At 40.4% G+C, this 26,562-nt stretch overlaps 1 protein-coding gene across 1 annotated transcript in view; it reads right to left on the bottom strand.

Moving 5' to 3' along the window:
- Window positions 1-26,562, bottom strand: part of LOC122810257 (microfibrillar-associated protein 2-like) — a 1,267,702-nt gene that overhangs the window by 675,619 nt on the left and 565,521 nt on the right. The window lies entirely within an intron of this gene.

Genomic DNA, 26,562 nt, shown 5'->3' with positions numbered 1-26,562 from the left:
AAATGCTTGACTGTCAATGTTAGAGTCCTCTACCCTGAACACACCCATGTCCCCATACAACTGCAGTCACAGTATGTTTGCAAGGTAATAGCAGCAGACCACACATTCCCTGGGCTGTCCCAATCAACCTGGTGACATGTACCATTTCCCCAATATGCAGTGGTCAAAGTGTTATGTTTGTCTGTAGTTGATAGTGTCAGGAAGTAAACTGCATTGTCTGGTGGCTGTCATGGATTAGTGGGTAAGTACATTACCATGGTTGATGGGGTACATGGTTTGAGACTGGCTGCACTTACTGTTTTGCATGTGAGCTACACCTATGGTAGGAGTTCTACAGACTGTCCATATGTTAGTATTTGTTACTGCAAGAAAGCTGGGCAAAGACAGACACAATGCAGGGACAGGGGGCCACTGATATGGACAGTACATAGCCCTCAGTAACCTTGATAGTGGCTAGTAGAACAGCAGGTTGTAACAAGTCAGTGTAGCACCAGGATATAAAAGGTGTCATGTAACTGTGTCAGTACTTACAACAAGTCAGTGGGCATCATCAATACCCCACAAATGTACAGAGTTTAACAGAATGTCCACATTTATGGCTCATATATCTGTTCTGTTTGCTATAACATTTGCAGTTTTCTGGCAAACTATTGGCAAATCAGTCAATGTTGCTGTGAGAAACTAATAACAGACAACTGAGATGCAGACTTCATACCCATCGGAAATTGCATGATAATACAAAATGATTCCACCAACTGTATATATTTGTAAGAACAATATTAAAATCCTGTCCCCATGTTTGGGCCTATGTCCCACTGTTATATACAGCCCTGTCCACATTAGTTGCTGTAAAGGTTTTAGAGGTATGGGCAACATGTAGCCTTATAATAACAGTACAACACAAACCATCTGAGGACCAGAGCAGACGTATGGGGCACTATGCTGGACAACCTGCAAAACAGGTACAGTCAGAGGTATGAAGTCCGTAACTCTGTGTGAGGTGTTACATCTCTTACCCCAGTCACAGCATACCTACAACTACATAGAGCAACAACTGTGGATAAAGCCAGGAAATGGAGCAGGGTAGGGCAAAGGCCCACATATAAGGGGAAGAAGGAACTACTGGCCAGACTAATGTAGAAAATGCAGAATGCAACAATTCATGTAATAGCACAGGTTCCCTGCAGTGTATGGAATCAGTAACCCAAATGTCCGTCAGCATTTCCACACATCAGTCTATAATGATCTGCCACTGATGTACCAAGAAATCACAGTGCTGTGTAAAATGTACCAGACATATTGTGCAAAACTCTTTTCAGTCCAATACACACTGTGCACACCCTAGATATGGGTCAGCACACAACCAGGAAATCCCTCAGGCAGTATATCATTGAGGTGCTGGACTGTTCCACCAGGTCCAGCAAACAATTGGCTGTAGCACAAAAAATCCTGGACTGGAGAACAGGTAGGTCTGGCCTGGAGTCCCATTGTAATTAATGAAGGTCATACTGGGCATGCTCCTACATTTAGCTAATTTCAGCCCATGCCTGAACCCACATCTGACTATAGAACTGTGATGTCCATATATCTCTGTGCATACAGAGAGCTATATATACCTCAACTGTCTCTCCCTTTCCCCATCAGACATGATTACTCTTATCTATCTGTATGTGGCACATATAAGATATATCTGGATCTGTTGTGTTTAATATAGACACATATATACAGGTCACACACACACTCACACATATACATATACATATACATATTATATATATATATATATATATATATATATATATATGTGTGTGTGTGTGTGTGTGTGTGTGTGTGTGTGTGTGTGTGTGTGTGTGTGTATCATATATACAGAGGCAGACAGAGGGGGAGAGAGATAGAGAGCGAGAGAGAGAGCGAAACAGAGACCCAGAAAGGCATAGTATGATGGAGTGTTGCAACTACTCATGCATCAATTGTAGCCAGTGGCCCATACAAATAGTATGGTGAGCTCTAGTGTGTAATAATAGGTAGGTAGGGGTTCTAATCACACTTTGGCCACCTTGTGTGCATGTGTCTGTGTATATATTCCACATACAGCAGAATATACATGCCCAACAGGCCTATGTCTGTACAATGGTCACTCATTTTAAAGCCCTGTAACTGGTGCCCCCCACAACAGTGACCTCCCTGTCAGCAGCTACTGATGTCATCCACCCCAACAGCAGTGGCAGACACTATCCAAATGCATAAGCATGGCGCATTTGATAACTATGTAGCACTATACCCCCCATTGGCCTACTTTACAGGGTCTGCTGATGTCATCAACCTCAGATACACAGTTACACACTCTCCAAACACATAACCTCTGTGGCACATGTGATAAGTACGTAGCACTATAGTGTATACAGCTAGATAGGGAGGGGTTCTAATCCCAGCAATGGCAATTCAGTGTGTGTTTGTAACTATACCCCCCTGCAGTTGTATGTCTTGACTATGTGTGTGCAATGCCAATACATTTTTAGGCCTGTTCCACCCTGTTAACCCCCCCATTGGATTACTTTACACGGCCTGCTAATGTCATTCACCTTAGATGCACCGCTAGACATCCTCTAGACACATAAGCTCTGTGGTGCATGTGATAAGTAAGTAGCACTATAGTACATACATCTAGATAGGTGGGGTTCTAAACTCATGAACGGCATCACTGTGAGTGTATATATGTGTGTATATGAGGCATACCCCCTGTAGTAGTGTTGCTGTCTTCCTTGAATTTGTGTGCAATGGTTATACCATTTTAAGGGCCTGGGTAAAGCTATTAACCCTCCAGTCCAGTGACAACCTTTACAGCACCTGCAGATGTACTTCACCTTAATAGTAGTGTCCAAGACTACAAAACATATAAACTCCATGGTGCATGCAATATGTATGTAGAGCTATAGTATGTACAACTAGACAGGTAGGAGTTCCACTCTCACCAAGGGCGGTTCATGAGTGTGTGTGTGTGTGTGTGTGTGTGTGTGTGTGTGTGTGTGTGTGTGTGTGTGTGTGTGTGTGTGTGTGTGTGTGTGTGTGTATATCCCCTTGTAGCAGTGTCACCAACTCTTGTCCCACCATGCAGGTTGCAGTCCATTTGTGGCCAGGTGTGCCCTGTGAAAACAACTAAAACAAGATATAGGTCCCAAGTGTAGGACAACAAACATTTCCTACATGTGTGTAATAGTTGCACAAAGTAGTCATTTTACATCAGAAACAACTCAATGTTTTGAGAAATAGCATAATGTTGGGCAATGCTACAAAAATATGATGTCATATTGGCAATCCAAGAGATGTCCTGTCCTTTGCACTTACTGTGGGTATGGCTTGTCCTACCAACTGTCATGATACTACATGAGGTGTCCCACATTGGGCATTTGTTAAGGCGCCATCCCTACTCTGTGCTGCCTATGTGTGTGCAATATGTATACATGTCGAGGCCCTGTGAGTAGACGCTGCCCTAAATACCCACATGTATCTAGGCATGAATGCTAACTGTCACCACCCACATTTGTAGGTGCTAAGACTGTGGCAACTGTAAGTTGTGTGCTGTCTGTCACTGACCCGCCAAATGATGTTAACACACTGCAACAGGGTCTTACATCAGGTACAGACTGATGCCAATGTCTTGGCCTCAAGCTAAATGCAGAAAACAGTACCATCATACCATATGGCAAGGACATGGCTCCACTGTTTGCCAACCCCATAAACGCCGATAGCCTAGTACCTACCTATGAACCTATATTGGATGAAAAATAGGAAATTCACCCCGGGATCACTTCTGTGGCTCTGCTCGACAGTGGCACAGGAAAATAATTTTCTTTGGTGGCAAAAGCCAGGGTACCTTTTTGGCTGGGCTTGTATAGGCCCTTGGGCCGATAGCCTAGTACCTACCTATGAACACACACTTGGGTACTCAGTTTGATAACAATGTTGCATTCAACCATCATGTAGTGGTAGTGACAGAAAGGCCTTGTATGTGGTTCAACTCATAGGTAAAGACAGTGCATCCAGAAAAAAGGTGGACATTAACTCTGTATAGTCTTCAGTCACTGGAACAATAATTTAATACAATGGCCCATCTGATATGTACCTATCCAGACATCTGCACCAACTAGAAAGGCCATGGTAATACCCACAAAGGTAATCCATGGCCTCCAACACCTGTCCCATGCAGACAGCTTCAAATCAGTAGTGCCCCACTCAGTATTTCAACAGGTTGGGCAGAGGTGGTCTGTGGCACACCTATTAGGCAATGTTGGACCCTGCCCTTCAAAAAATCCCCCATATATGTGAGTCTAATTCCACACACATTACCAGCACAATAGGCCTGAATCTGATATGTGACATCAACAAAACCTGCCAGAGACACAGGTTTGTCCCCCAGAGGCTTCCCTATCTCAGGAATGCAAATCCCGTACATGTCAAACAGAGTATCATGCAGAATATCATCAAGTGTAACTGTGATGATTGGATGGAATGCAACAAATCTGTCACAAGGGTCCCACCTGTGTCCTGCAATGACAGGGGCAACAGGTGCTGAATGATGATTCTGTTGGAGATCAAGTAATGACTAGGCTTGTAAGGGTCTCAGGGCCAATAGCCTAGTAACCTCCTATGATCCTAGGTATACCAGTTATGGCCCTGTGGCTGTGACAGACTTGTTATGTGTCCACTCCCATTACTGCCATCTACTGTGTTGTGTCCCTTATGGGCAACATGACAGTACCATGTCATACATCCACCATCTGACAAATAGGTAAGTGGTACCACAGGTGTATGAGGACAGTCCAGCAACATCTGTGCAACACAATTACAGACAGCACAGCAGAAGTGCTGTAGGTTATCCTCCTTGTGGGTTTTTATACATCCGCAGTACACAGATGTTTGCATGATGTGTACATGTGCCTGATATATGTGGATCCTTGCCAGACAAATGTGGATGTCTGGAAAACAGCTGGACAATATGTAATGGTTGTTTCCAGACTGTGTGAAAGCTGTGTGTCACAGGCCATACTCCTCAGAAAACTGTTATGGAACTTTAATATCTGGTACTGTATTTATTCCCTCACATTGCATGCTCAATATGTAAACTCAGTTGTTGAGGTGGAGCCTGCCCCCCCCCCCACTACTACTGGCCATAACCTGATGTCCTGCTTTAGGCGGTCAACAGGTACACTACCCATAGCTCTCAGGTGATGATATACAGGTGTTGAGTACACTGTGACCTAGCCAGAGTACATCAGGAAGAGTCAGGGACACCTGGACAATGTTTGAACTATGCCTGGGTGACATTCACAGAGTGAGAGGAGCAGACTGATAGTACATTATGTGATATGGCAGCTGTATCCACAACTACTGACTGTCTCTGTTGCCTAATACACAATCCAGTCACATTCATACATGAGCTAACCATTGCTGGGTTGACTCAGGGGCCAGAGCTGTGATCTATGTCACAGCAGACAGAGCCAAAAGGGAAGCCTGTAGCTGCTGGACAGCTGACTAACAGCAACATGTAATTCCAAGATATTTACCATTGACCTCTATTGTTATAATCCCTATTTCCCATGTCTGCATCCCCCAGCTGTGTCTGATTACATGGGGAATACTATTACATACATGGTGTAGTGCTGTACTCCTTTATGTGCAGAAATTCTGTTGTTGAATGCTAGGATAGTGCAGTCTGTCATCATAGAGAAAGTCACAGATTTATGCACTGAAAAAAAGGCAGATTACCTGCCCAGTTTGACCATCCTAGTAAACAAATGCAATAAATAAACAAACTAATAAATGACAAAAAAAAACTTTGTTACAGAGTTAGCAAACATTCTCACCATCACAAGATTCACCATGAGTTCATATAGCATTTAAAACCCAGGCATATTTTCCCAAAACATTTTATTGATTTTATAACAATAACATTTGAACAAAGCATAAAATAAACATATTCCAATCATCTGATATTTTTTACAGAATGAGACAGAAATACAGCATTTATGTTGCAGTCAAGTTTGTAAAATAATGGACTGACTTTTATGAACAATAGTAGTCTGCAGAAGTCTTTCATTTTTATTTGTATGTGCATTTCATATTTTTTTCATGACTGCAATGTCTTTTCTTTGGCTTATTTCAACAAATGTGAAAAGTTTGACTTGAGTATGGCATTAGTTATTTCATAATGGCCAACATTAAGAAAAAGGCAAGACACTAAAGTATCAGGTATAAAGTATGAGACATGGATGAAAGTAACTTAGGCTAGTGCACTCAAATTTCAGCTTACCTTAATGTAAACTATCCAGATCTCTTGGGAATAAAGGCATTCAGATTTCCTCTTTAATTCAAATTCCTTTAACACTAATGAAGCAATTTTGTATAATTGCCATCCCCCAAACAGCTATTGTGGAAATCATTAGTACTTGATGTGCATGGCAGTACAAATCTGGCAAATTAAATGATTTCATGTTTTAAGAAGATTAGCTAAACAATCTCTAGCAATATGCCAATGTTAACTTAATGGTACATTTTACCAATGTTTACTATTCATGTAGTCTATATGACATTATTAACAGAGAAAATGAAAATGTAAATATACAATATAACAAGGACAGACAAAAGAAAAACAAAATATCATAAGTTTTGGCCCGAGCCTTTCAATCCCTTAGTTTTAAAAGCAATCAAATTCACAGTGAGACTTAAGCAGGGCCAATGGGCCACATTAAAATAAATTATATTTGGCCTACCTGCCCTTTCTAAAACATTTAGCTTAAATCTTACAAGCTATTGACAGTGCACATGAAATTTAACATTTACAAATGCATAGCTGGCTACTCTCTTTTAACAGGAACAAACTACATGCATGCATACTTAAACATGTATGTACATGCATATGAGATAATGGTAGAAGAAAAGCATCAACTTAAATAGTGTAGTCAAATGGCATAGCAATTACCCTGCAGTATGCTGTCCAAGCCTGTTCACATCTATTCGCTCCCTACCTCATGCCTTTTTAAATGCCAACACTGATTTACTCTGTACTAGTCATCTGTTAATGCATTCCATTTCTCCACTACTCACTATATGAAGTATTATTTTCCTATATCAAAAATCAAATTTGATCCCTCTTTTTGGAATTTGTGTTTTCACCTGCCCCTGCGGCCTCACCCCTTCCTTTTCCATTTCCTTCCTTCGCAAGTCGCCACAATTAATTTTTAAGACAATTCATAGCTCTCCATCGCTTCTTTCCTCAATGGTATACAGACATAGCCTGTCTTGTTTCATTTCACTCATCTTCTGTCCCATTCTTTTCTTTATCTAGTTGATTTTCTTCTGTACTCTTTCTAACTCTTTCTCCCTGCTGATGGAAGCTCTCTCTTTCTCTACACACACAGAAATATATTTATCTATATCTATAATCTAACTACAGTATACACACACACACACACACACACACACATACATATATATATATATATATATATATATATATATATATATACATGTAGAGCACCCGCAGGTGTAGCTGAAGTAGATATGGGTTCGTTCCTACCTGACTCTCGTGACACCCCTTCTTTAGGCCCAACACCCCAAGGTGGCAAGTGATAACAGATTTTATTCTAGGTGACACTTTAGTTTTAAAGGGCAATAGCACAACAACAAACAAAATATTTCAACAGTATACCAGTTAGCAGTAAGGCAGAGTGAGATATGCATGTAATGAAACCATACATTTACACCCTTCCCCAGAACTCAACAGAAAAGATCTTGACAGTCAAACATGCTCACGAAGGCAAGGAGCAGTAAAGCTTTTATAATGCAGCAATACAAACATGGAAAAATGCAATGTCACTGAGGGAACAAAAGGGTTATAATACAACAGTACAGATATGAAAAAGATGCAGTGTCATTGATCAGTAAAGATTCTTGAAAGCAGCAGTACTAACATGAGAAAAATCCAATGTCACTGAACAATACATATTTATAATACAACAATACAAATATGAGAAAATGCAATGTCATTTAGCAATAAAGAGTCTTTAAGGCAACAGTACTAACAGGAGCAAAATGCAATGTCACTGAACAATAAAGATTTATAATGCACCAATACAAATATGAGAAAATGCAATGTCATTTAGCAATAAAGAGTCTTTAAGGCAACAGTACTAACAGGAGCAAAATGCAATGTCACTGAACAATAAAGATTTATAAAGCAACAATACAAATATGAGAAAATGCAATGTCATTTAGCAATAAAGTGTCTTTAAGGCAACTGTACTAACACCATCTATCCCCTAGATCAATCTAAACAGACCAACTATGAGACACTCTATTGTACCCTGTTCACTGGCCAGTGACTACTTACAGTCCTACTGCCAGCATGATGGGGCCCAAGATTGGAGCTCATATGGATCCCAGCTATTTGTAATCCAGAAAGCATTTAGGGGGAATCCACAATCTTACAAAAGTATAAAAAAATGGCGGCCAAAAGCCTCTCACCACTCCGTTGAGAATATCCCAGTGACCAGACACTGCAGTCCCTCCGACAAGAAAAATGGAAACTCACCCGCCAGAACTCTGGTAGTCATCTATGACATCTCTGCACTAGGCCCAAGGGAACTCCTTTTCTTGATGAATCATACGCAAGCATGGAACTACTGGTTTCAGAACTTCTCTCCTAAATCCACAAAATACCATCATCCAGAATTTCAACAAGAGACAGACACAAACTGCTCCATCACTTCTCTGTCCCAAAACACTAGAAGAAAAAAAAATTCAGTCATGCTGCAAGGCCCTTTTCCCTTCAGCTAGTCTTTCAGTCTTCCCTCCTTTACCTAGTGTTCCAGTCTCCTCTCTTTCACTTTCAAAATTGTCTTTTATATTCCTGAAAAGGATCTCCACCTTGTGGTATAATGGAAAACTGCAGTCTATTACTTCTACAATGAAATATAGTGGGAGATAAATATATATATATATATATATATATATATATATATATATATATATATATATATATATATATATATATATAGATATATATTTTATATATATATATATATATATATATATATATATATAATATAAATATATATATATATATATATATATATATATATATATATATTTATATATGGGTGTAGTAAGAAACTCTGAATGCACCCAACATAAACACTCTAAACACTGACATCTTTATGTCAAAAACTCAGCTGTCAACAAGCAACTACACATGTGCTAAGAAACAGCCTTGGCACATGCAAAAATAAAAAAAAAATAAAACACATTAAAACATTAATTTTGCCACCCCATACCCATCTTAATTATGTATACTAACTCTGACAGTCCGTAAACATGGTGTAGGGACATATTTCTCAACCCCAGAAATTGTTTGATCTCCGACATCAGTTAACCAGCTGCTCAGTCGACCATAAAAAGTTGACTAAACAGCTGTTGACCAAACATTTATTCACTCATAAGAAGTGAATCCATATACATTGCATGCCTTTGATATGAGATGGTTCATAACGGAGATGTTTCAGCTTCACAGCTACAGGGAGGTGATGCTCATGGTTCTATTCATTCTATGTAAAAGTGACATGTTTTTACATTCTCTGAGATCACAAACTTACAGTGAAAAAGACAAACCTTCCACTTTGTGCATCTGGGCTCTCTCTGCCTTACTCTCTCTCTATGTCTCTCTCTCTCTCAGGTGGATCAGCATCAAAATAAAGTCATGAATCCTGCCTCTCCTTGAAAAAATGCATTGATTTCTTTGTGGTGTGTTTGCTTTTAACTGTACAGGTTTGGGTATATCTGTACTTAGGTTGTGAGTTTACTAGCTGTTTGCTGGGAAAACCTGATAGGAGTTCTGTAGTTTCTTCATTGATTCTGCTCACATGCCTGTGTGTGTGTGTGTGTGTGTGTGTGTGTGTGTGTGTGTGTGTGTGTGTGTGTGTGTGTGTGTGTGTGTGTGTGTGTGTGTGTGTGTGTGTATATGTATATGTGTGGTAAAGTAATAAGAATCATCAGAGTTCCAACAGGCAGTCATAGCAATAGTCCTCAGTGTGGGCAGGAATACAATTATCATTCAGAGAGAAGCTCATTCACACATAAGAGGGGTGATGTATGAGAGGGTTAAGCCATGAGGGTCAGCACATATTAGAAAGTATTAATGAACCTAATCATTTATGTTTTAAAGTAATAAAGACTGTATCAGAAAAAAGCGAGAGCAGTCATTCCAATTTTACTAATGTTATGTGTGAATTAAAAGGATATTAACAAATAATAAAAGATTAATTGATATGTCAATGCCTGAGGTTAAAAGCAGGGAAGATCTAATAATTGTTAATGAAATGTGTTTGTTGGCTGAGGCTAGTGGAGTTATGAAAAGAATGAGCCATAATGACAAATATTTTGGGGTGTCTGTTGTGAAAGATGGGAGCAATGGAACTGTTTGCATCAGTTACAGCAGTCTACATTGTGCCAGCTCTGATGTCACGTCTGATGTCAGCTGGCTATGTATGCTGTATATTTTTCTAGCTAGTTTCACTGTGTGTGTGAGGTATTAACTGGAAAGTGTCCACTTTTGTTAAGCATCTGTTGGGTTGTTTGTTTCTGATAACTTGTTTGTAAACGCTTTCTCTAGAGGCTCCTTTAGCTGTTTAAAACTTTCATTTAATGGCTTACTGCTGCTTTTCTGCTGTGAGAAACATTTCATCAGTTTGTTTTCCACCCTCCCTATTGGTATGTTGTTCTTATAGTTGGTGGCTTTGCAGTTGCCCGCCCCTACTGTAAATTTGATCTGGGACCTTCCTCCCAGTCTAGTGTCATTACTTCATTCTACCTAATACAGGGAGAACATTTGAGAAGGCCAATCAGCTTAGTTTCTGCTACTCCTTTCTCTCTTTCCACTAAAAAAAAAATTCTAAGCTGGTTTCCTGCCTTTCCTGTGGGTAGTCTAGTCTGGATATAGGTTTGCTGTGTCCAGGACCATTTGTAGGCTTCTAAGCTGTCAAGCCTTTTGGTGTTGGAGGGAAGCCTTCTAGCTTAATTTTGTTTCTTAGAACTAGCCAGTTTTTTTTGTTTCAGCACTCGTCTGTTTTTTTGAGCTCAGCACTTGTTCAGAACTTATTGTAAGCACTAAATAAGCTACAAATTACTACAGCACTAAACTTTCCTCACTGTCTAGAGGAAAACAGTTTCTTTTACTTAACAAATAAGCACCTATCCAGGCATGTCTAAGGGTCAGCTCCCGGTGTTTTCTCCTGTCTACCTGATGAATCTGGGCATCTTGGGGCAATGCAGTAATTGCCTCATGCACACAGACAACCCTCTCCTCCTACCACCCAACACTACAACCTGTGAGAGATGCACTTATATAGCCAAAATGGAAGCAAAGCTCTCTTCACCTAAGACTGGACTAGACAGTCAAGAGGAGAAGATATACACTTGCACCACACCACACTCAGCACATAGTCCCTCAAAACCTTCACCACCAAAACACACACATAGAAACACAAAACACACACATACATTCACGGAGGCTCTCAGTAAAAACCTGCCCAAGCAACAGGGACCTCCAAAGCAGAAACACAAGCAACCTCCACCCCCCAAGACAACCCAAATGACACATAGCCCACAAACTCAGTGTGCCACTCAACCACAGCCCATAAGGCATAACAACGTACCCAACACTCTAGTCATAGGTGACTCTATATTCAGGCACACTGATGTTCCACTCACCAGGCTAAACAAGGAGAAGGTTACTGTCAGCTGCCTGTCAGGTGCCAGGATCCACCACATAAAGCATGAACTCAGGTCATTCCACAACAAGTACAAATATGATTCTGTCATTGTCCATGTTGGTGTAAATGACCTGAGACGTATCTCCCTGGACTACATGGAGGAGCTGTCTGATCTTGTAGCCCAGGTAGGTATGACCCTAGCCCTGAGTAGCATCCTGCCATCACCCAGAATGATACCACAGAACAAGGACAAAATGATTGACTTCAACAATTGGCTAAGCTTCTGGTGTCATTCTAAGGGGATCCAGTATCTGTCTGCCTGGGATGACATGATGGACAAACCACAATGCTTTTCCAGAGATGGCCTGCACCTGTCTCCCCTGGGATTCCAGATACTGGCTAAGGCTCTAGCCACCCCTATAGTGCCTTTTTTAGACAAGGTTCAAATGAGAAGTTCACCACCCTAACAGGAACAGGCAAGAAGAATCTGAGAGTATTGCTACTCAATGCTAGAAGTCTAAACCTCAAAATGCACCCACTCGAGGCACTCCTTAAAATGGAGAACATCGACATCTGTGCAGTGACAGAGACCTGGTTCAAGGCTCCAGAGAGTACCCCTGCATTACCAGGCTATAATTCATACCACACCTTTTAGCCACCTAACCTGGACTGAAACACTAAAGGTGGAAGCATGTCCATATTCATTAAGGATATCCACACCTCCAGGCTAGTTGCTCAGCATAATGCATCCGAGATTATCCAAGTTCAACTAACTCTGGGGAAGACTGCAATCCAAATTGTAGCTTGCTACAGATCCCCCACCATGCCCCAGGATTCCCACTCCTCATTGCCTGATACCCTAGAAAATATTAGGGTACAACCTAACACCCTAATAATGGGCGATTTCAACTACCCTGCCATTAACTGGGAAAACTACTCATGTACCAACTCTTGCGCTCAACGTTTTCTGGAATTCATAAATTTCAATGCCATGGATCAACTTATCCACACCCCCACCAGGGGCAGCAATATCCTAGACCTGGTTATTACCAACATGGGCAACCAGTGCTCCACACCAGAGGTCACTTCCTCGTTGGTCAGATCTGACCACAAGCTAATCACCCTAGACATCCACATCCCTCTCCCACCCCCCATTAGGGAAACCACAGTAAAAAATTTCTCCAAAGCCAACTTCACACTTCTTAAGACAGAAGTGCCAAACTTCACGACACCCATGCTGATGGACAATAGAGGTATGACTGCTGAATCCTACACAAATGCAGTTTATAAGCACTTACACAAGTGCATGGATCGTGCAATCCCTAACAGAACCAAGATGCTATCCTGCAAAAAAAGGAAGCCAATCTGGTGGTCCCCTGCCATAAACAAACTCTACAACAGAAGAAAGAAACTGTTGCAAAAAAGAGTAAAATTCCATGATTGGAGAAACTCCCTGGTCAGCCTCAGTAAGAAGCTGAGATTCCTCATAAAATCCTCCAAAGCTAGTTATGAAAACAAAATCGCCACTGACTCTAAAGACAACCACAAAGCATTCTATAGCTATGTCAAGAATCTCAATGGCAACACTCAGATCTGCTCTGAGTTACAGCACAATGGCACTAAATATACAGAACCAACTGATATTGCCAACATCCTGGAAGATAGGTTCAGTTCTAACTTTACCCCTCTGTCATCCCCTAAAGGGCCCATCTCTATACCAGAAGAATCCAAAGTTCCTGTAATCATGGCTGCACAGGTAAAAAACACACTATCCAAAGCCAAGAACACATCATCCATGGGACCTGACAACATCCCAGGCTGTGTTCTACATGAACTACAGAACAAACTGGCACCCCACCTAAGTACCATGTTCAATCATAGATTCACCTCAGGCTATGTGCTCACTGAGTGGTGCACAGTGACAGTTATCCTGCTCCACAAAGGGGGAGCCACCACAGACCCCGGAAACTACTGCTCCATTAGCCTAACAAGCCTGGTCTGCAAGGCTATGGAACATATCATCATGGAACTTATAAACAATGACATTGGTAATCTCCAAACTCAGGACCCCACCCAGTTTGGGTTAGTAAAAGGCAGATCATGTCTCCTAAACCTGATAGACTTCTTTGAAGCAGTCACCAAAGCCGTAGATGATGGTAAGGTGGTTCACACAGCTTATCTAGATCTCGCCAAGGCTTCCAACACCATTCCCCACTCTGGAATTATAGATAAACTCAATAAACTAGGTATAAATCCCTATATCACAAGATGGGTTGCCAGCTGGCTTACTGACAGAACCCACACTGTGAAAGTAGCAGACTCCAAATCCAACTTTAGACCAGTGACAAGTGGAGTACCACAGGGTTCAGTCCTGGGTCCTCTCCTGTTTGGTATCTACTTCTCTGAAGTACAGGCCAACACAGAAGGTCTTTGGCTAACGAAGTTCGCAGATGACTGCAAACTAGGAGCCATAATCAAAAGTCCAAAAGATCTGGACATCCTACAAAAGGGCCTTGCTGAGACAGATGCCTGGTGTCAAAGCCATGGCCTCAAGCTCAATACAAAAACATGCATTGTCATCCCTTTTGGTAAAAACTCAGTACCCATGAACTACCACATAGGCGGTAGTCTACTTAACACCAAAAGTGTGATAAGAGACCTTGGGACACAGGTGGACAGCAGTCTCTCCTGTGATAATCACATCACCACAGTAGTCACGAAATCCTTCTACATGGCACACCTCATCACAAAAGATTTTTCATCGAGGAAAAAAGCAGTCACTGTTCCCCTCTACTCATCACTCATTAGACCCATTATAGAGTACAATGCCCCTTTTGGTATGTCCCTCACAAGACATCTACAACAACTGGAAAGGCCACAGAAATACCTCAAAAAGAGGATTACTGGCCTCAAACAGATGCCCTATGCAGACCGTCTCAAAAAACTGCAGCTTTACTCCATCGCATATCGCCTACTCAGAAGCGATCTCTGCCTAACACACAAAGCTATGTCAAACCCAGAGCTTTTAGACATGCTCCACTTAAAAAAATCTCTACAAGCTACACGCTCTAGGGACCTAAACCTTGTCACCACAATAAACAGAACATGCTGGAAGGATAGATTCCTGTCCCAGAGACTTCCCATACTCTGAAATAAACTACCTATCTATATTACACAAAGCTCCTCATTAGCACTCTTCAAGAAAAATCTTGATGATTGGATGGGAGATAGGAAATTCACCCCAGGGATCACTTCTGTGGCTCTGCTCGAAAGTGGCACAGGAAAATAATTTTTCTTGGGTGGCGAAAGCCAGGGTACCCTTGGCTAGGCTTATATAGGCCCTATGGCCAATAGCCTAGTACCTACCTATGAACCTATGAATCTGAGTGCTACCATCACTTGCTTATTACTGACTTAATCCCCCAACCCCCCCCCCTGCTCTCTTACTTCAATGTTCAAGCTTAAACTTAACCCAAAAATCCAACATGAGTCCAATATGGCTATAAAATTTCCCCAAAAAAGAGTGAGGTTTAGAAGAAAAGCAGGGCAGCACTTGGCAGAAAATCCATTGATCTACTGCAAGGGGTATCATCAAAGATTAGTCATTCTAGATAATTTGCTGTATAACTTTTCATTCTAGATTTCAGCTTGCAACATATCCATATAGATCTAGTATGACCCTCTTATGGTTACAAGTGCAATGTTCATTCTTGTAATTCAAACCATCTAAACAGCACTGAAAGAGATGTTTGATATTGTATCACATGGAAAGAAAAGAAGCCCGTATATCCCATGCAGTGAGACTGCTATCAATACTCCCATCGTTAAATATTGTTACCTCTGAGTTTTCAAAATTCAGGTAAAGGGGCAGAGAGGCTTCATTCATGCAATGCCTTAGCAGATTAGTTCTAAAACAAAGTTTTACTTTGAGAAATTATATTTAATTACCAATGCTTGGCAAATGTATTTACTGATATTTTGATATTTCCAAAGGTATGTTTTGTAGAAGGATTGCTAAAGTAGCCCAAGTTCTTGTTGAATTAACCTCAACCATCCCTTATAAAGTCTTATTCTTCATGATACATACATTAATGATGTATTTTAAACCAAGTGAGTCTTAGGTGAAGTTTATGGCCCTCACTATTTTTAAAGTGACAAAAAACTGGATATAGTAAACTCTCAGTTAACCATAACTCAAGCAACCAGCACTCTCAAGCAATCAGAAAAAAATCGAAGAAATACAGTGCAATGTTCATGTGTTGCACTTTTTTGTTTTACCCCCACAGAAACATACCTTGTGCTTTTTAAAGTTTTAGAGTTTTAAAAAGGAAGATAGGAATACATTCCCTCTCTCCCCAACCTGAGAACAAGTCAAACCAAACAAATAGTATAGGGTACAGTATTATCTAGGCTTATTTTTAATAGTAACTCTCAAGCAACCAGAAACTAGAATTATCCGGCATCTACCAAGCCCCATGGGTGCTGGTTAACTGAGAATTTACTGTATCTTTATTAAGTATTACTTGTTATGGAATGTAAGCTACCTATGGACCCTTAAAGAGTGGATTAAACATTTCCCTTTATTTCACACTTAGAACATGAAAAATGAATTAGTTAGCTAAGATTAACAATAACAATGTTCAGAATAAACCTTGGACTTGTTTCCGGAGTAGCATTTCCTTATGGAATGAAGGCTTAAGTGAAGCTGTAGCCTGTAATTGTACAGTCCATCTATCTAATGTGATAGCAAACAAACAAAATCTTCCAGGATAACCAATTAAAATCATAAGTAGCTGGTGGCTCAGAAGGAGAAAGGGTAAGTTATCAATGACAATGTTCAAATTCTACCATGGAACAGAATCAATGCAGGATTTTTAGCTGAAAAGGGTCTTTTGGCAATAACTTGACAATAGCATTCTTGTCAGAAGTCGCAAAGAAATAGATTCTGCTTCCTTTGAGAGCCATCTCAAAAATGTCAGAATTCAGCATTTAATTGCAACAAACAAGTAATTGTATAGCAAAAACGATATTCACAGTTCAGCATTTCACACCTGACTTCAGTTCACGATTCACAATGCATTATGTAATGATCTTTATAAGGGCTATGTTATACATTATACAGTTGGAGTTACTTGACTGTCCCAATGACTGGATTTATGGTTGATATCTCTGAAGTAAATGAATGAGCCTCCTATGCTGAGATATGCAAAGACTATTCAAACTCTGTCTGAAAACAAACTGGGAACCTGAAAAAGAAAAAAAATTAAGACATACCATTATGACATGCATTAGAACATTTACATTTACTTGTCAAAACAGAGTCGACTAGATCAGGAACATGAACAGAAACATTCAGTTGTGTTGGCTGGGCAACACATGGTCTGTCGCCATGATTAGTCACCCTCAAACAAATATGTTATCAGTACAGGAACAGATTTGCCAGTCATTAATCTGGTTATTTTTAGCTCAACTTGATTCAGCTAATTCTCTGGAACACAACATTTAGGTTGTCACTCATCAGGAATTAACTGAATGTGCGTTCTATTACGTCGAACTATAGCATCATATTTAGTTTGCACCATGCAAAAACATGGTTCGGTAGTTTTCTGCACAGTTACACCTCTTGTGTTCTACTTTCCCCCCATCTAACTTTAAGCAGGCAGCTTGAACTGGTTGTAGGATAGGTAGTGGTTGTGCAAAACGACATCAGTCATTTTTGTATGAATCTTTAGCCTTTTGGTCATTACACCAATCGGTATGGTACAGTATATCTCTTGGTTTTTAGCAAATACATTGGCATTTCAGTTCACATTTGTCTTTCAGGTATTAACTGTGAAGAACAAACCCTGGTGGCACTATGTGGAGTAGCTTGATATACCATTGGAGCTGCATGCAGATCAGTTTGCTTTAATATATTTTTGGCTGTTTGTACTGCTCTTTCAGTTTCACCATTTGATTGTGGCTAATACACGCTTTACATAGCATGAGTGAAACAATAATCAGCCATGAACTGTTGGAATTCACAGGATATAAACTTTGTACTACTGTCTGTAACTATTTCTATATGTGGTCCATTTCCTGAGAACATAGTCTTAAGTGTTGCTGCTTATTGTAGTTGGTATATTAATTATTTCTAATATCACATGATTAATAGCCAACAACAAGAAGGCAGTATTTCCCTTGCAACTCAGACAAGACTGGGCTAACGTTTGCGAAGGGTCAGAAGGGCTCTGTGGTAATGGCATTGGCAGTAAGGGTTCATGTTTCTGTGAGGATTTAAGCATAAAACAGAACTGACACTTTGACACGAAGTTGAAAATATTTTGGTTGATATTTGGCCGCCACACTAATATTTTGGCTCTTTATCTGCATTTAATGAGACCACAGTGATCATCATGTGTTTTATGTAGCATATATGCTTGGTTATTAAGGAGTACTACAATTCTCTTTTGATAATAATAATAACAAACCATCACGCTTTGATAACTACACTACGACTATAAAATATTTATGTATAAGCTGTTTGGTATGTACCCAGTGAATTGGCCGTCTGTTATGCACATGCTGGATAACAGCTTACAGTTCTGGATCTTTTGGGGGTAACCTAATTAAGCTCTTCTTGTCTTTTGGTGGTTAGAGATTGTCATTATTATACTTTGGAAATGAGTTGCAGCATCACTTTCAGTTTCTGATATTTGCTGATCATGGATAGGATCCTTGTACGCATATCAGCAACAACAAGTTGTTTGCCAGGCATGGACACTGCTTTGGCATTAAACTGTCTCAGTCTCATTAACAGCCTGGCATCTTGGTAAAACTTTGCCTAGATCATGGGAATTGATTAATGGATCTAGTGGTTTATGATCAGTCCAGAGATGGAAACTCTTGAGTAGTAATAGATATCTGGAGGACTTTTCACATGTCCTTTTTCAATTCAGGAATAAGTCTGCATCTGTTATCATTCTGTAATAATAGGCTATAGAATGCAACACTTGCTCAGCTCTTTGGAATAACACTGTCCCTACAGGTCATAGCTATCCGCATCTACACTCACAGCTGTAGATTTAGTTAACTCATAGCATCCCAACACTGGAGCTGTTGTGAATATGTATTTATTTTGCTGAATTATTGGGCTTGAGCATGTCCCCAAACCATGGCACCTTGTTATTTAACAAGTCTGCCAAAAGATAAAGTATTATGGAAAGATCCGGAACAAACTTACCCAGATCATGCAAGGGCTTTTCTCAGTTCAGTTACACAAAATGGGTTTTGCAACTCTACTATTTGGACCTCGCTTGCATCTGTTTTGAGTTTTACTAAAGAATCATTTGTCTCTCTAAGCTTATGACCTGAATTTGTGTTTGTCTGCAGAACTGCTTCTAACCTGAAATCATGCATTTGCTTGTCTGGACCAAACACTAGGATACCATCCATAACAACAGCAATAGCATCCAGACCCTTGAGTAAAACAATCATTTTTGCATTGGAAATTTTCAAGTACAGAGGTTGTACCAAATGGCAGTCTTTTGAAACTGAATCTTACCATACGGGTAATGGAAGTCATCAACTTCTGGCTTTTTTATGTCTAAAAGTATCTGACACAATCCACTTGAACATCTAATGTAGAAAATATTTTTGCATTAACTAACTTGGGTACTATGTGTTCACATGTAGATGGTATAAACCTTTCACTCACAGCTGCATCACTGAGTCTTCAAGTCAACATAGCCCTAGGGATTCATAAACATGCATGTACACATCTCGCTAAGCCTACATGTTTCATTTGTGTTAGCTCAGCAAGTTGCAGTGCTCATCAAATATGCAAGCTGCTGATCACAGCTACATATTCAGCAGCATCTGTTCATGACCTGAACATCTGTTAATGGCCACAGTGAGAGGTACAGAAGCTCGAGCACATAATGTAAACAACAGGTTGTATATACATGCAGCCCCAGTGAGCGAGCATGTATGCACAGCACAAATAGCCAAGTATGAACCTATGAACCTATGAACCTATAACCTGAATTACATAACTAAGAGGCAGGGAAAGTTTAGGGACACATACATAATAAAAAGAAATGCTGACAAAAGGATGTGAGAGTGACAGCTGCAGTGTAACAAAGGGTGTAAATGTGATGCATGTAAATGAATTTAAAGTGCAGAGTTTTGATAACCAGTTAACAATGAAATTAAATACTTTAAGGGATATTGCATGTACTGCAAGTATTGCACGAGTTGAGTATCCAAAAAGTTACATTTTTGTAATCAAATTATGCTGTAGTCTCTACCTGTCATGTAAAACTATTTTATTAAATATTAAACTGCAAAGTGTTGTCCTTTGCACTTCAGAAAGGGACATTTTATTGTTGTTTTTTTTGTATTTGTAACCATAGTAAAGCTATTGCAAAATTAAAATTGTCTCAACAAACAATGTAAGGCATATTAAAGTAAATTATACAATAATTTATACAATTATAAAATATAAATGTACCTTTTCTACTATACATTTCATAAGAAATGCTCACAAAAATGTTGTACACACATGATAATATTGAGAATGCCTAGCTAACACCCATGTTGCAAGTGTATGGAACTTCTCTGCCATTGTGATGTATACTATGTGAGTAATTGAAGATAATTAACTACTCTGCCATTGTGATCCATACTGTGCAAGTAATCAAAGATGTTGTTGTTTGTCTTTTCACAGTTAGGGGTCGACACAGCAGAACTCCGGTCTGCTAATGATTGGTAGTTGTTTTTTTTTTTATGGTGTCAAGTTTCCAGCCCGACGCCCAACGAAGGCACACCCATTCAACGCATGTCTTTTGAACGCCCACTCAACCGAGGGGAGGACATGCAGAATCCACACAGAAGGCACTCCCAACCCAAGCTGAGAATCGAGCGGGAGAACCTCTTGCTGTGAGGCAACAATTCTACCACTGCACCACCGTGGAAGTCAAGTAATCAAAGTAATAAATAATATCCACAAGATTGATGTTAAAGCATACATGCAGGTTAAAGAACTGTAATCTTTTCAAAGTCTTATGTGTATGAAGGAAACAGTAATGACGTTGTTATGGAATTGTACACACCTATGACAAAGCAGAAATCCTGAGAAGACTCACGGATACCCATGCAATCATTCCAATAATAGTATTAATTCATGAAAAAAGCATTTCTACAGCAGCCTTCATGTTGAGAATGATTAAAAGATTGTGATTGTTTGCATATGCTGTGTATGTACTTAGCAAAGTCCAGAAGGATATGATACATACACAGAACTTTAACCAGGATACAGGGCTGACACCACCATTAAGGCAAATTAAGCATTTGCCTAGGGCGCAGATCATGAGGGGGCACAGCCGGGTGGCTCATAGCAAGTATTTGTGGAACTTGGAGCAGAACGCATGAGTGCTCAAGTTCCGATTTAAAAAAAAAAAAGAAACCTACTTTTCTTGTTATCAATACCATTACTGGATTGCTTTAAAAATAGTACAGATTAACTAGAGACTGCAGGGATCCTAGTCCGATTGGACTATTTAGTCAGCAGCCATGTACGGGATGTGGCTGCTGATTAGTCCTAATGCTCTCGCACTCTCTTCCCGCTCTTTGCATTGGGGAAAGCAACGAGCAAGAGTGAGAGAGAGGCAGTGGAGACTTCTTCCAAGGTGTGTGTGAATTTTATTACTGCTAACTGAAAACTAAGCCACAGTGACAGCAGATAGTTTCTTTTTAGGTAAGTGTGAAAAAAAAAAATTCTGACTGTTTTTTTTTTTTTTTTTTCAGCAGGGCCAACCAGATACTACATATTAGATTTTTTTTCCTGGCAGGGCCAAACAGATATTTTCTGCAATTTTTTTTTTTCCTGGCAGGGTCAACCAGATAATTTATGTATTTAATTATTTATTATTTTTGGCAGGCTCGACCAGATACTCTTTAAAATGAAAATGTGGACTGGTTACATATTTGTTCTGTGTTTCTAACATCCTGGGCCTGGAATTTGGCAGGGTCAACCAGATCATAATAGAAGATGAAATCTGCAGTGGGCTGGCTATTCATAGGTTCATAGGTTCATACTAGGCTATCTTCACTAGGGCATTTATAAGCCTAGCCAGAGTGTGTTTGGCTATCGCCACCCATTTTAAAATAATTTTGCTATGCCCTTTTTCGAGGTTAGTATACGGTGCCTCTGTCTAACAGTGACACAGAAGTGATATCCGGGGTAAACCTATGATCTCCCATCCACTCATCAAGATTCCTCTTGAAGAGAGTCAATGAGGGACTCTGCCTAACCTGGACTGGGATTTTATTCCAGAGTGAAGGGAGCCTTTGGGTTATGAATCTGTCCCTCCAGCATGTCCTATTTATTTCAGTGCTGAGGTTCAAGTCTCTCAAGTGTGTAGCTCGATGGGATTTGGATTTTCTGAGGTGCAGCACGTCCATTAATTCCGGATTGGACATGGCTTTATACGTCAGGCACAGATCACCTCTGAGCAGGCGGTATGCCACTGAGTAGAGCTGGAGTTTCTTTAACCAGGCAGCATATGGCATCTGTTTGAGCCCTTTGATCCTCTTGGTGAGGTACTTTTGGGGTCTTTCCAGTTGCTGCAGGTGTCTGATAAGGTACATCCCAAAAGGGGCATTGTACTCAATTATGGGCCTGATGAGGGATGAGTAAAGAGGCACGATGACCTCCCCTGATCTAGATGTGAATCCCTTCATGATTAGGTGGGCTATATAAAATGTTTCTCTAACCACTTTGGCCACGTGGTTGTCAAATGAGAGATTGCTATCAACTTGGGTCCCCAGGTCCCTAATTACTTCTTCTGTACTTAATGACTTACCACCTATGTGGTAATTTGTGGGCACTTTGTTTTTGCCAAAGGGGATGACTATACACTTTTTGGCGTTTAGTTGAGGCTATGGCTCTGGCACCAGTTGTCTGTTTCTATGAGGCCCTTTTGGAGGATGCTTGTGTTGGCTGGAGTGTCGATTATGGCACCCAGTTTGCAGTCATCTGCAAACTTGGTCAGCCACAGTTCTTCTGTGTTGGCCTGTACCTCCAAGAAATATATATCGAACAAGAGAGGTCACAGGACTGAGCCTTGTGGGACGCCACTTGTAACTGGTTTGGAGTCTGACATGGCTCCAGCAATTCTAACCATGTGGGTTCTGTCCTTGAGCCAGTTTGCAACCCATCTAGTGACATAGGGGTTTATATTTAACCTGGTGAGCTTATCTATAATGCCCGAGTGGGGTATTGTATCGAAGGCTTTTGCGAGGTCCAGGTAGGCTGTGTGGACCACCTTCCCCTCGTCAATGGCCTTAGTGACTGTTTCAAAGAAATCAACCAGGTTTAAGAGGCAGGATCTGCCCTTAACAAAGCCAAACTGGGTAGGATCCAGTGTCTGTAGGTCCCCAATATCTTTATTTATGAGGTCCATGATGATCCTTTCCATAGCTTTGCAGACCAAGCTAGTCAGGCTTATGGGGCGATAGTTTCCAGGATCCGTTGAGGCACCACCTTTGTTGAGAGGGACCACTGTTGCTGTACGCCACTCTTTGTGTACATATCCTGTAGTAAGGCTGAGATTGAACAGTAGTTTTATGTTTGGGTTTAGCTCTTCTTGGAGTTCATGTAGGATGCAGCCCGGGACACCGTCTGGTCCCATTGATGCTGTGTTTTTTGCTTTGGAGAGGGCAGCTCTTACCTGAGCATCTGAGATGTCAGGGGGGCAGCACTCTGCTGGGATAGATATTTGCCCTTTTGGTGGGGAGGGCGGGAGAAGTTTGCGCTGAACCTGTCAGCTAGGATGTTGGCAATGTCTGTGGGTTCGGTGTATTTTTTGTCATTTTGGACTAATTCTGAACATATCTGGGAATTCCCACCCAGGTTCCTAACATAACTAAAGAAAGCCTTGTTATTATCCTTAGTGTCCTGTGCAATTTTTCTCTCAAAGCTGGCCTTAGACGATTTTATGAGTGCCCGTAGTTTTTTGCTAATACTGATCAGAGATGCCTTCCCTTTTTGGGATTTTGCTCTATCATGTAGTAGCTTCCTCCTTCTATTGTATAGTTTGTTTATGGCTGGGGTCCACCAGACAGGACGCCTGCCTTTGGAGGATTGGGACTTGGTTTTATTTGGGATTGCATGATCCATGCATTCCTGAAGGTGTTCATAGAATGCGTTTATAAAGGATTCTGCGGTCTGGGCCGTATTTTCCACAGGCCCGAGGGCTTTGAAGGATTTTTGCGGCAGTTTGTGATTTTCTAATACTCCTGATATGGTCAACCAGATACTAGTGATCTGTGTGTTTGGGGGGCTGTTGATGACTTTCTTATTTCATACTATGCTGGCATGGTTGACCACTTACTGGCAATGCAGTTTTTTTGGGGGAATGTTGTGTGTGTTTTTTTTTTTTTTTTAATACTGTAATACGCTGTCTGGCATGGTCAACCAGCTACTAGTGGTCTGTGTGTTTTGGGGGTGGTTGATGACTTTATTTACTATTATTATTATTATATATTTTTAATTTAATATCCTGGCAGGAGTCAAAGAGATTCTAGGTCTGAAGTATGTTCTAGGGAGCCGTTTAAGGATGACATGTTTCAAGATAAATAGGACTATTTGTCAATGTGTTCTTGTTGAAACACGCTGTACTCTTGTATGAGTACAGTGTGTATTGGTGAACTAAAGTAAGATCACATGCAAGTTCTTGGCTATGTGATGTGAAAGAAATACAATAATGTAACCAAAGGGTGCACTAATAAGTTTTGCCTAGGGCACAAAATAACCTAGTACCGGCACTGCCAGGATATCAACAGAATGATGAACTGATATACATAGTAACAGTTGTCTAATTATAGCAGATGTGAGATATGTACATATTTGCAAAGTGAGGGGTATAGTCAAGTGACATATGTGAACATGCATATAATCAAGGTTCAGCTCATATGTACTCAGTGCCTTGACAAATGGGTTGTGTGCGTAGGAATATCATTGTGTATATTGCTTTGCATAGGATGCATCTATGCATCTACGTGTATAACACAGTTAGATATCCCAAACAATACTTAGGCAAAATAAAATTACATTCCAGCATTATGTTATTATGGCCTCAGCTACTGAGAAAATTTAACAAATGTCAGTCTATAATTATAATTATAATCATATGATGTATTCATTCTGGTGTAATCAATGATATAATGTGTGTCCTTCCTGCTGCAAGTGCCACACCATACATGTTGAAATAAAAAGGCTATCAAAGTGACTTTCTGCTTTTCCCAGTTAGGGGTCACCACAGCGGACCTCAGGTTCGCTCATGATTGGCAGTAGATTTTTACGGTGCCGAGTTGCCAGCCTGACGCCCAACCTTCAACGAAGGTATGCCCATTCACGCTTGCACCTATCTGCATGTCTTTAACGTCACTCGACCATGGGGAGGACATGCAGACTCCATTCAGAAGGTGCTCCAGCCAAGAATTGAATGGGAGAACCTCTTGCTCTGAGGCAACAATGCTAACCGCTGCACCAGTGCGGCTTCGGACAAAAAGGCTATCAAAGTACACATGTGAAAATAGTATAGTATCATGTTATACCTGACATTTAGCCCTGAAGTGAGTCTTGTTAAACAGATTAGTAATACCCTTATGATGGTACAGTAATATACAGTAAATCACAGCCAGATAAAATATTAAAGCACATTAGTGAGTGATATGTTGAAGAATTACATTGTACATACACCAAATGTACACTGGACTGTGACAAATGTTATTAACCTCCATGAGTAGTTCAATAACTCCATTGCATGAACATTGGTGAAGCCAGTCTTCTAGAGGCTAATTCTATTACTTTTTGACAAATAAGAACAAATAACAACTATCTCATTACATCAAGTATTTAATGTTCTTTGTGCTAAATGGTGTGTATCTACTACATCACTATACCAAACAAGCTCATAAGGTAGTACAGTGAAGCATAGCCGGCTTTAGGCACCAACAAACCCTGTGGTAGCTGGGAGCCCCCTGTTCTTGGGGGGGGCCCAATTACAGCAAGTTATTTTATCTTGATATTTTGTCACACATCTGTAAAACCAACAAAATCTAGTACAGCAATCTTGAATACTTAATAAACCAGATGGATAATAATTCATTTATATCTCCTTTACAATTCAAATATATCTCTAGTTATAGTAACAGTGTTTTATCAAGTAACAGACTTCACAATTCCATTAAATATTATACAACTGACATAGTACCTCTGGCTTAGTTAAATCTTGCTGGTGGACATACTGTCTACTAAAACTAACAACATAGCTAGCTTTAGGTACCTGCAATATCTGCGGCTGCAGGGGGGCCCCCTTAATCATCCTTGACTGTGTGGTGGCCTCATAAAAGCTGCTGGTAGTTGGGAAAAAATGAGAAGGATAAAATATATTAATTTTCTGATTACTCTCTTTAACATGAATAGGACTGTGAGATGACCCTCTTAGGACACAGTTGATAATAGCCTCTGCTCCCAACCTTACCCATTCTAAAACCAGCTCTGCTCAGATGTCTGTGTATACAGCAAGCTGCTGTAGGTTATGTGTGTGTGGGGGGTCTAGGTATTGTGCAGTTATTACTTCTGTACTTTCCATCACAGTCAAACCTTAGAGGTGTGTACAGGAGGTCATTGTAGCTTCTGTTTGGGCTGAGACCAGTGTGGTCATTGTTTCTTTCACTTTTCTCAAAGCCTTCAGAGGTGTACAATGAAGGTTTCTATAGCTTGTGTAGGGCCAATGTGCTCTCTAGGAGC

The sequence above is a fragment of the Protopterus annectens genome, chromosome 1.part1, assembly GCF_019279795.1.
Source record: "Protopterus annectens isolate FY-2018-M chromosome 1.part1, PAN1.0, whole genome shotgun sequence".
In the NCBI taxonomy this organism is placed as follows: Eukaryota; Metazoa; Chordata; order Ceratodontiformes; family Protopteridae; genus Protopterus; species Protopterus annectens.
Note: the sequence above shows the minus strand (reverse complement) of the source record. Positions and strands in the feature narration are given on the sequence as shown.